The 11,948-nt window shown below is 53.1% G+C and overlaps 1 long non-coding RNA gene across 3 annotated transcripts; it reads right to left on the reverse strand.

Annotated features, from left to right (window-relative positions):
- Positions 1-8,887: 8,887 nt before the first annotated feature.
- On the reverse strand, positions 8,888-11,492 carry LOC118355765 (uncharacterized). 3 transcript variants are annotated; one of them, XR_007412827.1, is made up of 3 exons: positions 11,417-11,492; positions 11,278-11,332; positions 8,888-11,193 (listed from the first exon to the last, which is right to left on the reverse strand). It is a non-coding gene; the product is annotated as an uncharacterized LOC118355765 (long non-coding RNA). The 3 variants fall into 3 exon arrangements; XR_007412829.1 differs by having other exon boundaries at positions 8,888-11,205; positions 11,417-11,464; XR_007412828.1 differs by lacking the exon at positions 11,417-11,492 and having other exon boundaries at positions 8,888-11,004; positions 11,106-11,193; positions 11,278-11,410.
- Positions 11,493-11,948: the final 456 nt, after the last annotated feature.

Below are 11,948 nucleotides of genomic sequence, written 5' to 3' on the forward strand. Positions count from 1 at the left end.
GACTTAAATAAATTTTAAAAAGAACAAACCTATAAACAAAAGGCATATGGTTCGAAAAAGAATAATTTGGACAATTTCCTCCCATTTTCTAGTAAGATCCTGATTTTTTATTTATTTTTTCTCTTTTTTAAATTGGAGTTCAATTTGCCAACATATAGCATAACACCCAGTGCTCATCCCATCAAGTGCCCCCCTCAGTGCCCATCACCCAGTCACCCCCACCCACCTCTCTTTCCACCACCCCTTGTTCGTTTCCCAGAGTTAGGAGTCTCTCATGTTCTGTCTCCCTTTCTGATATTTCCCACTCATTTTTTTCTCCTTTCCCCTTTATTCCCTTTCACTAAAAATATATATTTTTTAATCTGCGTGTGTGTGTCTACACACACACACACACACTGTAATTATCAGATTTCATTCATTAAGAATTCAGAATAAATTTCACCATGTTTTAGGTTCGCTTCTAGATTTTCTATGATAAACAGTGTAGCCCAGGGAGTTAATGACAGAAATAGTATTTGGTAGAGAGAGGGAGGGTTTGGGTCTACCTGAGGGAACAAGCTTCTCAAGCCCTTAGAAACATCTACTTGGAAACAATTAGTGTGTTAATTAGGGAGGATTCTTATCAGATCTCAAGGAACGTCTCCTTGGCCACACCCTCTCAGGTGAGGTATGAGGTACTTCGCCGTTGGAAGTCATACAAGCATCCGTCTTCGGCAGCTTTTGGTACCCGGGGGTTTTCATTAATTCAGATCAGCCTTCCTCCCTGAGTTTGACCTTGGGAGCCGTGTGGAGGTGGACCTTCACTGGCCGTGTCATAAGAGTCCCCAGGAGGCCTTCCCTAAACACATGATGAACACGCACGTGACATGAGTCACACCTGAAAGACTCCAGGTAGTTTACTCAACATGATATTTGGCAGGCACATTTCTTGTCTTTCTAATTGGAAGGGCAGAAAGGAGGGCTGATGGATGGGAGGCTGTAAGGTGGAAAACATGTGGGCATTTCGGAGGAGGTACTAACGGCTACGTGGCACCATTTCGATCGGGTCGGTTTCTGTGGCAAGGCCGTGTGCCTTGGTTGTCTCAGTGTATTCTTGATGGTGTGGGATTCAGGACCGAAATTCCACTGGGATTCTGTTAATAATACACCGTGTGGCTTCAGATAAGAAACTATGACCATGGATTGGTTAGAGTTTATAGCATACTGAATTCAATAGGGATGATATATTGGGGTAAATTAGATGCTCTCAAAAGCAAGCTCGAGACGAATGAGGTTGCAGTTGACTTTATCATCTGGTTAGAAGAGTAGAATGTGAGCTGGATAACAGTTCCGTTCAGCAGATCCCCAGATAGTTAAACAACCATACCCATAAAGTATCAAAGGCTCGTTTCAAACATAGTTGTGCTTTAGGCTTCCGTTGGCCTCTGAACTTGTATCAGTGACCTGAACAAAGATCAAGAAATTCTAAAGATGACCGTAGGCTAGAAGCGAAGCCCAGATGATGGATGCAAGCATTAGCATCCCTGATAATCTCCGTAGACCCCAATGCTCAGCCAAACCCAACAAGATGGAAGACTTTCAACTACTGCTGTTCGATTTCATGTGGTTTCAAATTCAGAAGCACAAGAAGTAGATTAGAGAGCCCTCCGTTGGCAGCAGTTCACATGAAAGAGATCTGGGGGTTTTAGTTGACCACAAGCCTAATATGATCCAACAGTGTGACTATTGCTAAAAAATGCTGAAATCTTTGGTAGGCAGCTTTAATGGACATATGGTGTCCAGATCCAGAGAGGTGATGCTACAGGGTCTCCTGGACTGGGCCAGGCCACGTCCAGAGGAGTATGTTTAATCCCGGGCATCACATGTGAAGAGAGACAGTGACTGTTGGAGGCACGCAGCGGAGTTATAGCTGAAGATATGAAAGTGGATTAACCGATACGGGAGAGAGCCCTAGATGCTCTCCGTCCCCATGTTCTCTTCTGGGTCACGCTGAAAGTCAACATTTACTGGCCACCCTCCTCCTGCCGTAGTTAATTTGGGCCTATAGTCAGCTCGTTTCTGGATTATAGAATATGGAATATGGTGAGCTGCGATGCAGTCCTTTGGCACCACTCCGTGGAACGATGCTACTTCTGTGCCCGCTCTTTCCCTTACTGGTCCTAAGAGTGTGATGAAACAAGATCAAAGGAGCTGGGCGCCCCAAATCCGCTGAAATCCCACGTGGAAGGCTCCCTCTCAAACACACCCGTTTGGTCTGTGACAAGAATGAAACATAAACGTTTCCAGGGTTAAGCCGCTGAGATCCGGGGAGTGTTTTGTTACAGCAGCTCGCACGAGTTGCCCTGATTACGCTACTACAGCTGTGGGAAAGAAAACCCAAGGGAGACGTGATGGCTTTGTACTGACAATGTGGGTAGCGGCGTAATCTCTTTGGATACTGCCTTGTTCTCCCAACTACAGGGCGCTTAAAAACATGAGAAGGTGATTTTATCCTCCTGGAAATATTCCTGGGAAATGGCCCGTGTGTGACCCTCCCTCCCCATGACAGATTCTTTCTAATCCTATTCCCCCCACATGCCAGTTATGTGGCCTCCAGCAATCTGTGCCTCCGTTTCTTAATCCATAAAATGGGCACAACACAGTGCCATCTCACTGGGGTTGTCAAGAAGGTTGAGTGTGTTGTTTGAAATGGTAGCTACTGTGATCTCTCAAAGTATGTGATCCTATAAAAGGCCTCAAAACACAGGTCAGACTTGGAGATTTTTAAAGCAAAAGAAGGAAGCAGAATTACAGATGCTTTAGCTCGGGCAAGTCGTCCGAAGGAGCTCCAGTTTGAAACTCTCTCTGCAGGGACCCGTAGGTCATGATCCCTGGGTTCTGGGATCGAGTCCCACGTCGGGCTCCCTGCATGGAGACTGCTTCTCCCTCTACCTATGTCTCTGCCTGTCTCTCTCTGTGTCTAAATAAACAAAATCTTAAAAAAAAATAAAAATAAAGGTTGACTGTGTTAATCCTACTACACTCAATAGTCTCTACCTGTGTTTTGTTTTTGTTTTTTTGTTTTTTTTGTTTTTTTTTAAAAAACGTTTTTTCAGGGGCTGTCCTCAAGAAACTCCTCACTCAGGTCTTTAGAAAGTTAGGCAGAGACAGGTTTCAGTTTTTTTCCATGGGTGATGGAGTGAAGGCCTGGCTGGTCCTTCAGTGCCCTGGATAGGGGAGAGAGGTGACTGCAGGGGTTCCTGCAGGAGAGGGGTGGTGGTGGGGAACCAGGGCCTGGATGCTCAAGCTCAGTGGGGGGAGTCCCTGTTCCGGGGAAGGAGGGAGGCCCCGCCAGTAGGGGAAGCAGCATCTGACAGCATCAGCCACCCCTGAACCCAGTGCTGTGCCCCTGAATGATGGAGGCCACTATTTGGAACACAGGGGCCCCCTCCTCCCCTCTGTTCCAGGAGCCACATGAGCCCTGGGGTTTGGAGAGAATGTCTGTGTGAAGGCTGCTAGCAGCCAAGGGTGGGGATTATCCACCTCTGGGATGGATCAGTGTGCAAGAGCCTCATGCCACCCCTGCCCTTGGCCCCCATGACCCTGCCTTATAATTGCTGCGTGTCCTTGGAAAAACCACCTCACCTCTGTAAGATGGGGCTCACAGTACTGCTCTGTCATCTGCAAGAGGAGGTGAAGTTGAGTAAGACCGTGGATACGGAAGACTTGCAAACTCACTCGTCAGTGACAGAGGGCTCCTCCCCAGGCAGGTGTCTGTCCTCCTGTTCCAGCTGCAAGGAGCTTCCTAACCTCCTCTGGGGACTCGAGATGTTTTCCCAGGCGATTTTGTGCACCCGGGAACTGGCAGTGAGCAGAGGCCACGGATGCAGGCGACGCTGGGGTCGGGCAGGAGCGCTGGGGGAACCAGCCATCCTCCGGGCTGTCTCTTCTTGGGGGATATTTCCAGGGCAGGAGCCCTTACGGAGGCTGCTGCCTTGGGACCGGGTCCCAGCCCTGTTTTGCCAACACCGCGCTGCACTGCACCTCTTGGGCCTTCTCAGCCCTCACCCATGCGCCTCTCAACCTGCAGGGTGGGAGGGCGGTGGTGGTGGTGGTGGTGGTGGTGGGCGGGAGGGGCTGCTGTGAGGAGGGGGAGAGCCCAGGCGCCTGAGCATCTCACGTCATAATTCAGGACTGCCTACAGCCCAGGGAGCTGTTCCGCGCTCTGCAGAGGCAGATAATGAAGCATTCTTCCAAAATCAGAGAATGCGCCTTTTCTTGCCTCCCCCCCGCACCTTGCTCAATAAAATAATTAAACAGGGATTTCTGGAGGCCTGACACCTCACTGCCCTCCTGGTTTCTGGCAGTTTCCGCGCGGAGGGAGGGGAGAGGGCCGAGCTTCAGTGGGAAGGGGCCTGCTGGTGACAAAGAAAGCAGGCCTACCAGAAGGGTGTGGGGTGTCAGAGCGCGCAGGGGAGGGGCCCGCCGATTTCTCACCACCCCAGATGACATATGACTTAGCATGTCCCCAGGTCTCCAGGGTTGCAGCCTGCTGTGTACTTTCAACATGTGTTTGGTATTATCAGTGTTTTTATAATAATAACTGTGGTCTTGAAAGGGACTAAAATTAATTAAAATGCAGCACTCTGCCACATTCTGCATTATTATCATAGGAAAGCTTGCCTGGAAAGGACGTCCCTTGGGCGGGGGGGCGGGGGGCGGTCATCCCGCCCAATCCTCTCCCTCCGGCCGGGTCTGCACCCCACTTGGCCCTACCGGCCAGGCTGGAAGACCGCCAGTGCGGGAGAGACTGCCATCTTAAAGGTTAGGCTCTCTCTTTGAAGGAAATCTTTTCTTGGTATTTTAACTACAGTAAAAAGACAGCGCAAGCGTTCAGACCTGGTGCTTTGCAATCGCAGGATTAGACGGCAGGATGCCCGCTGGTTGTGTTCATCAACCGCTGCGGCCAGCTCTCCGCCGAAGGCACCTGCCTGAGATGGTCCTGTGGTTCCCAGGTGCCCACTGGGATCACTGCATAGAAGGAAATAGTTGAGGAAGAAAATTCAGGAAATCTGGGGGTGGGCTCCCCACCGACCCAGGCTGGGGATTTGCTTTTTTTTTTTTCTTAAGATTTTATTTATTTGTTCATGAGATACAGAGAGAGAGAGAGAGGCAGAGACACAGGCAGAGGGAGAAGCAGGCTCCATGCAGGGAGCCCGATGCGGAACTCGATCCCGGGTCTCCAGGATCACGCCCTGGGCCAAAAGCAGATACTCAACCGCTGAGCCACCCAGGCGCCCCTTTCTAACGCGTTCCCCGGTAAAGGTGGAACTGCTGGGCTGGGAAGCACAGCTGGACAAGCCCTGCTCCCAGGCGGACTTCCTCCCGGACCCCGGCACTACCGACCTGGGGGGCCACCGTCCTGGGTAGCGGAGGCTGGCCTGCGCTCTGCAGGATGTTTGGCCTCGACCCATCAGATGCCGCTAGCACTCCCCCTCACTCGTAGGAACCAGCCATGTCCCCAGACGTGGCCAAATGTTCCCAGGGGCACAAAATCACCTCTCTTTGGAGATTCCCACCGATTTCAGGGAAAGGCTCTCTGCCAAGACCCAGGGGTCCCGGAGGAGGGAGGCACTGTTCGTTGTTCCAGAAAATCCTGCCCCGCGACCCCACCTCCAGGGAAGCAGCTCTAATCCAGGGAGAAGTGACATGCGAGTGTGTCACCGTCACTCATGAGGAGGGGAACGGATGAGTGGCTATGAATAACATCCTGAGGTCTGCGAGTGATTCACTTTCGAAAACAAATTAGAGCAGGTACTGACATAGCAACACGGCTTGCAGCCTCTCGAATTCCAGCATGGTTTTCCAAGTGGCCACAGTTGGCCACTGCTCCAGGCCTGTCTCACTCAGGGCGCAGCCCAGATGGCGGGGGCAGCTTTGGGTAACATGCCCCGAGTAGTGTTGCAATGACAAGTTACTGCCATGTTCCACGGTTTCATCACATTTGGGTTTGTCCAGGGGACCACGCTGCACCCAGGGCAGGGCGGCCAGCACCCAGTGCTACAGAGAAGGGAATTCTGGGCCCCTCGGTGGTGCTTGAGATGCCACGAGCCTCGCTGGCTCACGGCCTGTGGCTCTCCCGTCACCTGGCTGCTGTGCCCCAGCCACGATCGCCGCTCTCGGCCACCGAGGCGCTTCTTCCTCTCCGCACCACCTGGAACCCTCTCCCTGGTCCTCGGGGCACCGCTGACTCCCTCTCCTCCTTCCAACTCCGCTCCAATGTCACCTGCTCAGAGAAGGTGGGGGCACTTGACATCTAGCTGACGTTGTCCTCTTTGGCCAAACCAGCTGTGCTCATCATATCGCCCTCGCCTCTTTCCGGAGCAGCTGTTCGTCTCTGTGCTTTGTGGATAGGGTGCTCCGGAGATGCTGAGATGGAGTCAGGGTTTCCTGGGGAGTAACAGCCATAAAAGCAAAAGGTGGGAAGAGCAGGCTTGGGCAGGAGGGGCCCTGAGAATGTGAAGACCTGAAAAGTCTCACGAGGAGCCTCCGGAGCAGAGACTGCCCCGTTGGAGAAATCCCCCGTGGGTGGAAATGGCTTGGCTCTTGGCCCGCTGCCTTGGTTAGGCATGGGCCAGGGGCTTCCCCAAGAAGAGCGTGACCTCAGCTGGGAAGCCGGAGGGGACCTTGGAGATACCAGTGGCCGGGGAGGGGGGCCGCGAGCCAGTCGAGCTCCTCGGCCAAGGCAACGCGCCCTTTCTTGAAGGGGAATCCGAGTGGCGCGTCTCCGTGCCCTCCCTGCCTGGTCAGAATGTACGTTCTCCAAGAGCAGGGATCTTGTAGACCTTTCCTTATTTTTTAAAAAATATTTTATTTATTTATTCATGAGAGACAGAGAGAGAGAGAGAGAGAGAGGCAGAGACACAGGCAGAGGGAGGAGCGGGCTCCATGCAGGGAGCCCGATGCAGGACTCGATCCCGGGACCCCAGGATTAGGCCCTGAGCCGAAGGCCGGCGTTCAACCGCGGAGCCACCCAGGGATCCCCTCGTAGATCTTTCTTGTGGCTGCTCCCCACCCCCCAGAACAGAGCCTGGTGCCCGACAGGTGCTCACACGGGACTGGGGAAAGACAGATGCGCATGTCTGGGGTGGGCCGAGAACTAGCGCTCCGAGGTATGTCGGGCTCTTTCTCACCCTGCAAGGCTTCTAAGGTCTAGAAAAGCCTAAAACAACTTTCCTGATGTTGGGGCGTCCCGCCGCTTGCCTCTTGTAGGGTGGCCTCTTGCAGGGCGGGGTGACATCTCCTGAGCCTGCGTTGGAAGTCAGGGGTGAGGAGGGGCAGGGAACAGCAGCCCAGGGATCCCAGGGGAGAAGGAAAACAGAACTATGGGGTGGCCCAGAGGCACATACCAGGGGGCCCTGGGTGCCTGTCAAACCGGAACGGTTATCTGGTCTGGCAGGGGCTGGCACCTTGGGTGGCCAAACAAACCTGAGATACGGTGTTCCCGAGACTGCGGGGCACGGGGTGGGGGTGGGGGGTGGAGATTGTCCTTTTCTTGTTCAGCTTTTCTCCTTCCTCAATATTTTCCCCTGCCCGTGGATGGGGTTGGGATGGACTTGTCACCAGCATTGCTGTCCTTGGCCGGAGGCGGTGAGGGGGGGACACCTCCAAGCCCAAAGTTCAGGTCCCAGTGTGCAGCACCCTACACGAATGTGGTGCAGTGTGACACTCAGGAATCTTCCTGGGTGGCAGAGGTGCCCGTGGGGCAGGTTCTCTGGGGCCTTGGGGTAGGAAGCAGAGGGTAGAAACTCAGTTCAGGGTGAGGAGGGGTGACGAGGGGCACGGGGGTCTGTCCTGGAGAGATGCCTGGCTCGGGGAACAGATGCGAGCCTCTGTTTACACAGTCACAACTGCAAGAACTAGGGGCGCCTGGGTGGCTCAGGGGTTGAGCGTCTGCCTTCAGCTCAGGGCGTGACCCTGGAGTCCTGGGATCGAGTCCCACGTCGGGCTCCCTGCATGGAACCTGCTTCTCCCTCTGCCTGTCTCTGCCTCTCTCTCTCTCTCTCTGTGTGTGTGTCTCTCATGAATTAAATAAATAAAATCTTAAAAAAAAAAAAGGAAATGCAAGGACTACAACTTGACTCTCTTACAACTGCATTTTACCAGGACGTGTCAGCACCACCACTGCCCCGTTTTCCATGGGGCGGCATCGACTTTAGGGCATGGGGGCGTTAACAGAGCATGGTGGCATGAGGGGCGCTCGGCAACAGGCTGTGTCTGCGTCATCGTCCACACTGGCCTCCTCCGACACCTCCATCAGCTAGTCACGAGGTCCCTGGCCATCAGTCCACACCAGTCACCTCTGAGTCACCTCTTGTTCCCCACCAGAGACCCTCCAGGGCCACATGCTTCCAGCTACTACTTCAAGAAGCCTTGGAAGCACCCCTGACCCTGTTCCCAGATTGTCCAACCCCCACCCCCACCCCCACCCCGCAACATGGGGACTCTCTCTCTTAGTTTCTATCCGTGAGCTTCTTGGCTCTTCCCCATCCTGGGTTCTCCCAAATGTGTGGTGTTTGCCATACATTTCCTTTTTTTTTTTTTTAAGATTTTATTTATTTATTCGTGATAGACATAGAGAGAGAGAAAGAGAGAGAAAGAGAGAGAGAGAGAGAGGCAGAGACACAGGCAGAGGGAGAAGCAGGCTCCATGCACCGTCTATTGAAGCCAAAAGTCTGCAGGAAGGGTGGTGGGACTCGATCCCAGGTCTCCAGGATCACACCTTGGGCCAAAGGAAGGCACTAAACCGCTGAGCCACCCCCAGGGATCCCCATGCCATACATTTCCAAAGCCACCTTCGAAACTCAAGCTGGAATGGATTACTTTGATTTTGCTGTGCTGTCCCTCCCCCCATGCAGCCGACTCAGTAGGGCCTCCCCCGCGGGCCCAGGAGAGGCCCAGGAGCGCGAGGCCACGCTGGATGGAGAAGTGGGAGCACGAGCGTCAGTTAAGACTTCTAGAACATTATGCCAGCTACCTGCTTTGGGGAGCTTGTCCAGCTCAGAGCCCGGTTGCTCTCCAGCCTCACCTGAAGCTCCCCGCCTCCCCATTCTGCTCAGTTCAGGCCGGCCCAGCCCAGAGAGCTGAGCATTTGGTGTCACCTCTCAGCAGCTCTCCATGCCTCCCATTAGCGAGTCTTTCCTTTGCAGTGGCCAGACCCCCTGGTGCCGGGCAGCGTGGACAATGGACAACATGGTAAGGCCCATGGAGCAGAAGTAAACCACGTGACACCATCTTGGGACCTCAAAAGCTGTGAGATCCGGATTTCGTTCCCCCAAATCCACATGTAGGTAGCCTGCTGAGGTGGATGGGGCCAGGGCTCCAATGTGAGAGGGACTCAGGTTTGGATAGTGGCCTCGCCAGTTAGCGGCGATCCTGGGGAAATCGATTTCCCTTCCCAGGGAATGTCTCCACGTCACCATCTTTAAATGGGCATAACAATTGTGAAGATAAGATGCAATGATGGGGCAGCCCGGGTGGCTTAGCGGTTGAGCATCTGCCTTCGGCCCAGGGCATGACCCTGGAGTCCCGGGATCGAGTCTCATGTCGGGCTCCCTGCATGGAGCCTGCTTCTCCTTCTGCCTCTCTCTCTCTCTCTCTCTCTCTCTCTCTGTGTCTATGAATAAATAAATAAAATCTTTTTAAAAAAAGATGCAATGATGTTTATGAAGCCCTTGGGCCAGTCTATTCGTGACCGATACGGCCCGTTCCCTTCTCTTTCTCCTAGGACGTCCGCAGACGAGAGGACAGCTCTCATCTCTGTGATCCTGAGCGTTGAATGCTGAGACCTCACGGGGGCACCCGGATAACCCCTGAAAACGAAAATCAACCAAATGCCGAGAAAGAATTACTCAGACCTTTCTCTCTTTTCTTTCTTAGCTCGAATACCTGGGAAGACGGGTAACTGAGTATCTCATCTTGGCACAGGCCCTGGCATGGTGTGACTCAATCCCTTGCAATGCCCTGCATTGCTGGGGACTTATTTCATAAGCTGAGAGTCTCTTGCTCAAAAGGCAAGTTTCCTCGTTCAGTATCAATCTCTTCAGCTGATGGGCACCCTCCCATCTCTCCTTGTTACGGGTGCCCATCTAACAGAAGTACAGCTATGACAGTGGAGAAGGAAATGCACAGTAAAATCCTTGCCTTTCAGTGAACTCACCGTCTATTGAAGCCAAAAGTCTGCAGGAAGGGTGGTGGGAGCGAGGTTTTTTATTTTTTTATTTTTGTTTAAGTCATGGAGGAAGCATTTGTGATCACCGCTGCAGCTTCTTCGAGGCATGAAGCTGGGTCCTGTACACTTCTGAAGTCAGCTGACTTCTCAGCTTTTGTGTGTTCTTGGTTCAAGGTCACTGCTGAGAGCCCTTACGCTCTAGAGAGGTAAAGAAGTACCTGGATTTCAAAAGAATGGCTCCTTGCTTGAGGGAGGAGAGGGGCAGGGCCAAACCACAATGGGGTCACCTGGGTACTAGACCATCCTTCTGTTTGGGTTGTGAGGGGTCCAAATAAAAAGGTGTACCATGCATCACATTCCTCAGATGTGAGTCTTTGGTTGAGGAACGAGGGTTCTTGGCAACGTCCCTCGGGAATTGAACTATCTTTATTCTGACTCAGCGGGTGGGGGCTGAGCAGTCCATAGAGGAGAAAAGTGGCCCTGGAGTGGGTGAAAATCTGTTACCTGTTTTTAGCTTTACCCGATCACCTGCCCCTTGTCTGAGCGTGGTGAAGCCGTAAGCCTGCCCGTGGGCTCGCTAGTGTGGGGTCCACTTACAGTCCTGGAGCGCAGACAGGCCGTGGGTGTGCAAATATCCCTATGGACTCCCGGCCTGCCACAGTCCTCCAGAGCTGGCCGCTTCCCCGCTGCCAACGAGGTGACAGTTGTCACCAGTACTTACCGGCCATGGAAAGGGCTCAGGGCCCAGGCAAAACTATAGACTCACGGTCATGGAAGTTAGAGCTGGAAGGCACCTAGGAAATAATTAGATCCACTCAACACCCTCATCTTACGGATTAAGAAATGAGGGGCGCTCGGCGGGACTGGGGTAGGAGGGCGCCCAAGGGCACATCACCAGTTAGTGGCAGCGAGTCTCGCATGTCCAAGCGGTCTTGTGATGCCGGAGCTCAAAGTCCAGTGGTGACCGTGCGCATCTTCCGCATCTGAGTGGACAACTGTGCGTGTGGATTTCCCTCGTTTGTCCCTCTCCACCCGGCGTCCCCCGCTCTGGGCCCCAGGAGACTAACCCTCATGAGCTGCATCCAAAGGCTCCCGGACATCGGCTCTGGTCCACGGTGAGTTCTGGAGGAAGATGGGAGAGAGGGAGGACGGTGAAGCCGGGGTGCTCACCACCCCATTCTATCCCCCCGGGAGGTGTGCGCTCACCGGCATCAGCTGAGCTGCTACGGATGGTACCGCCCCTCGTGATTTCTCTACACCTGCCTGCACCCTATAAAACAACCTTCCTCCTAACTCACCTCCAATGACCTCATCTGAGTGTGTCATCATTTCCTGCCGAGCCCCTGACCGATGCCATAACTGGAAGTTTGAGGGAAGAGTTTAGAAATTGCAGTGGCATTTACGGATCCCTTTTGCTTTCACATTCCTTGAGAGTAAGCTAAGCCTCAGAGAGCCTCGCCCAGGAGAGTCTGGGGAGCAGGGAGGGTGGACAACAGGGAGACAATCACAGTGATTAGCAAAAGGCTAATGACTCTCTTCTGGTTTTGCCTTTTATTAATACTGTTGTTGCTATTCTTACTGTCATTGAAATTATACAGGCCGTGTGGGACTGCATTCTGGTTGTGAACAAATAAAACGATACAAGTGCGTGTAGGGAGAATAATTCAGTACCCTCTTGTGCCATCACCCCCTTCCCCCATCCCAATGCACTTTGCCTAGTCTCTCTTTTTTTTCAATT

Source organism: Canis lupus, chromosome 9, assembly GCF_003254725.2.
Source record: "Canis lupus dingo isolate Sandy chromosome 9, ASM325472v2, whole genome shotgun sequence".
Lineage (NCBI taxonomy): Eukaryota > Metazoa > Chordata > Mammalia > Carnivora > Canidae > Canis > Canis lupus.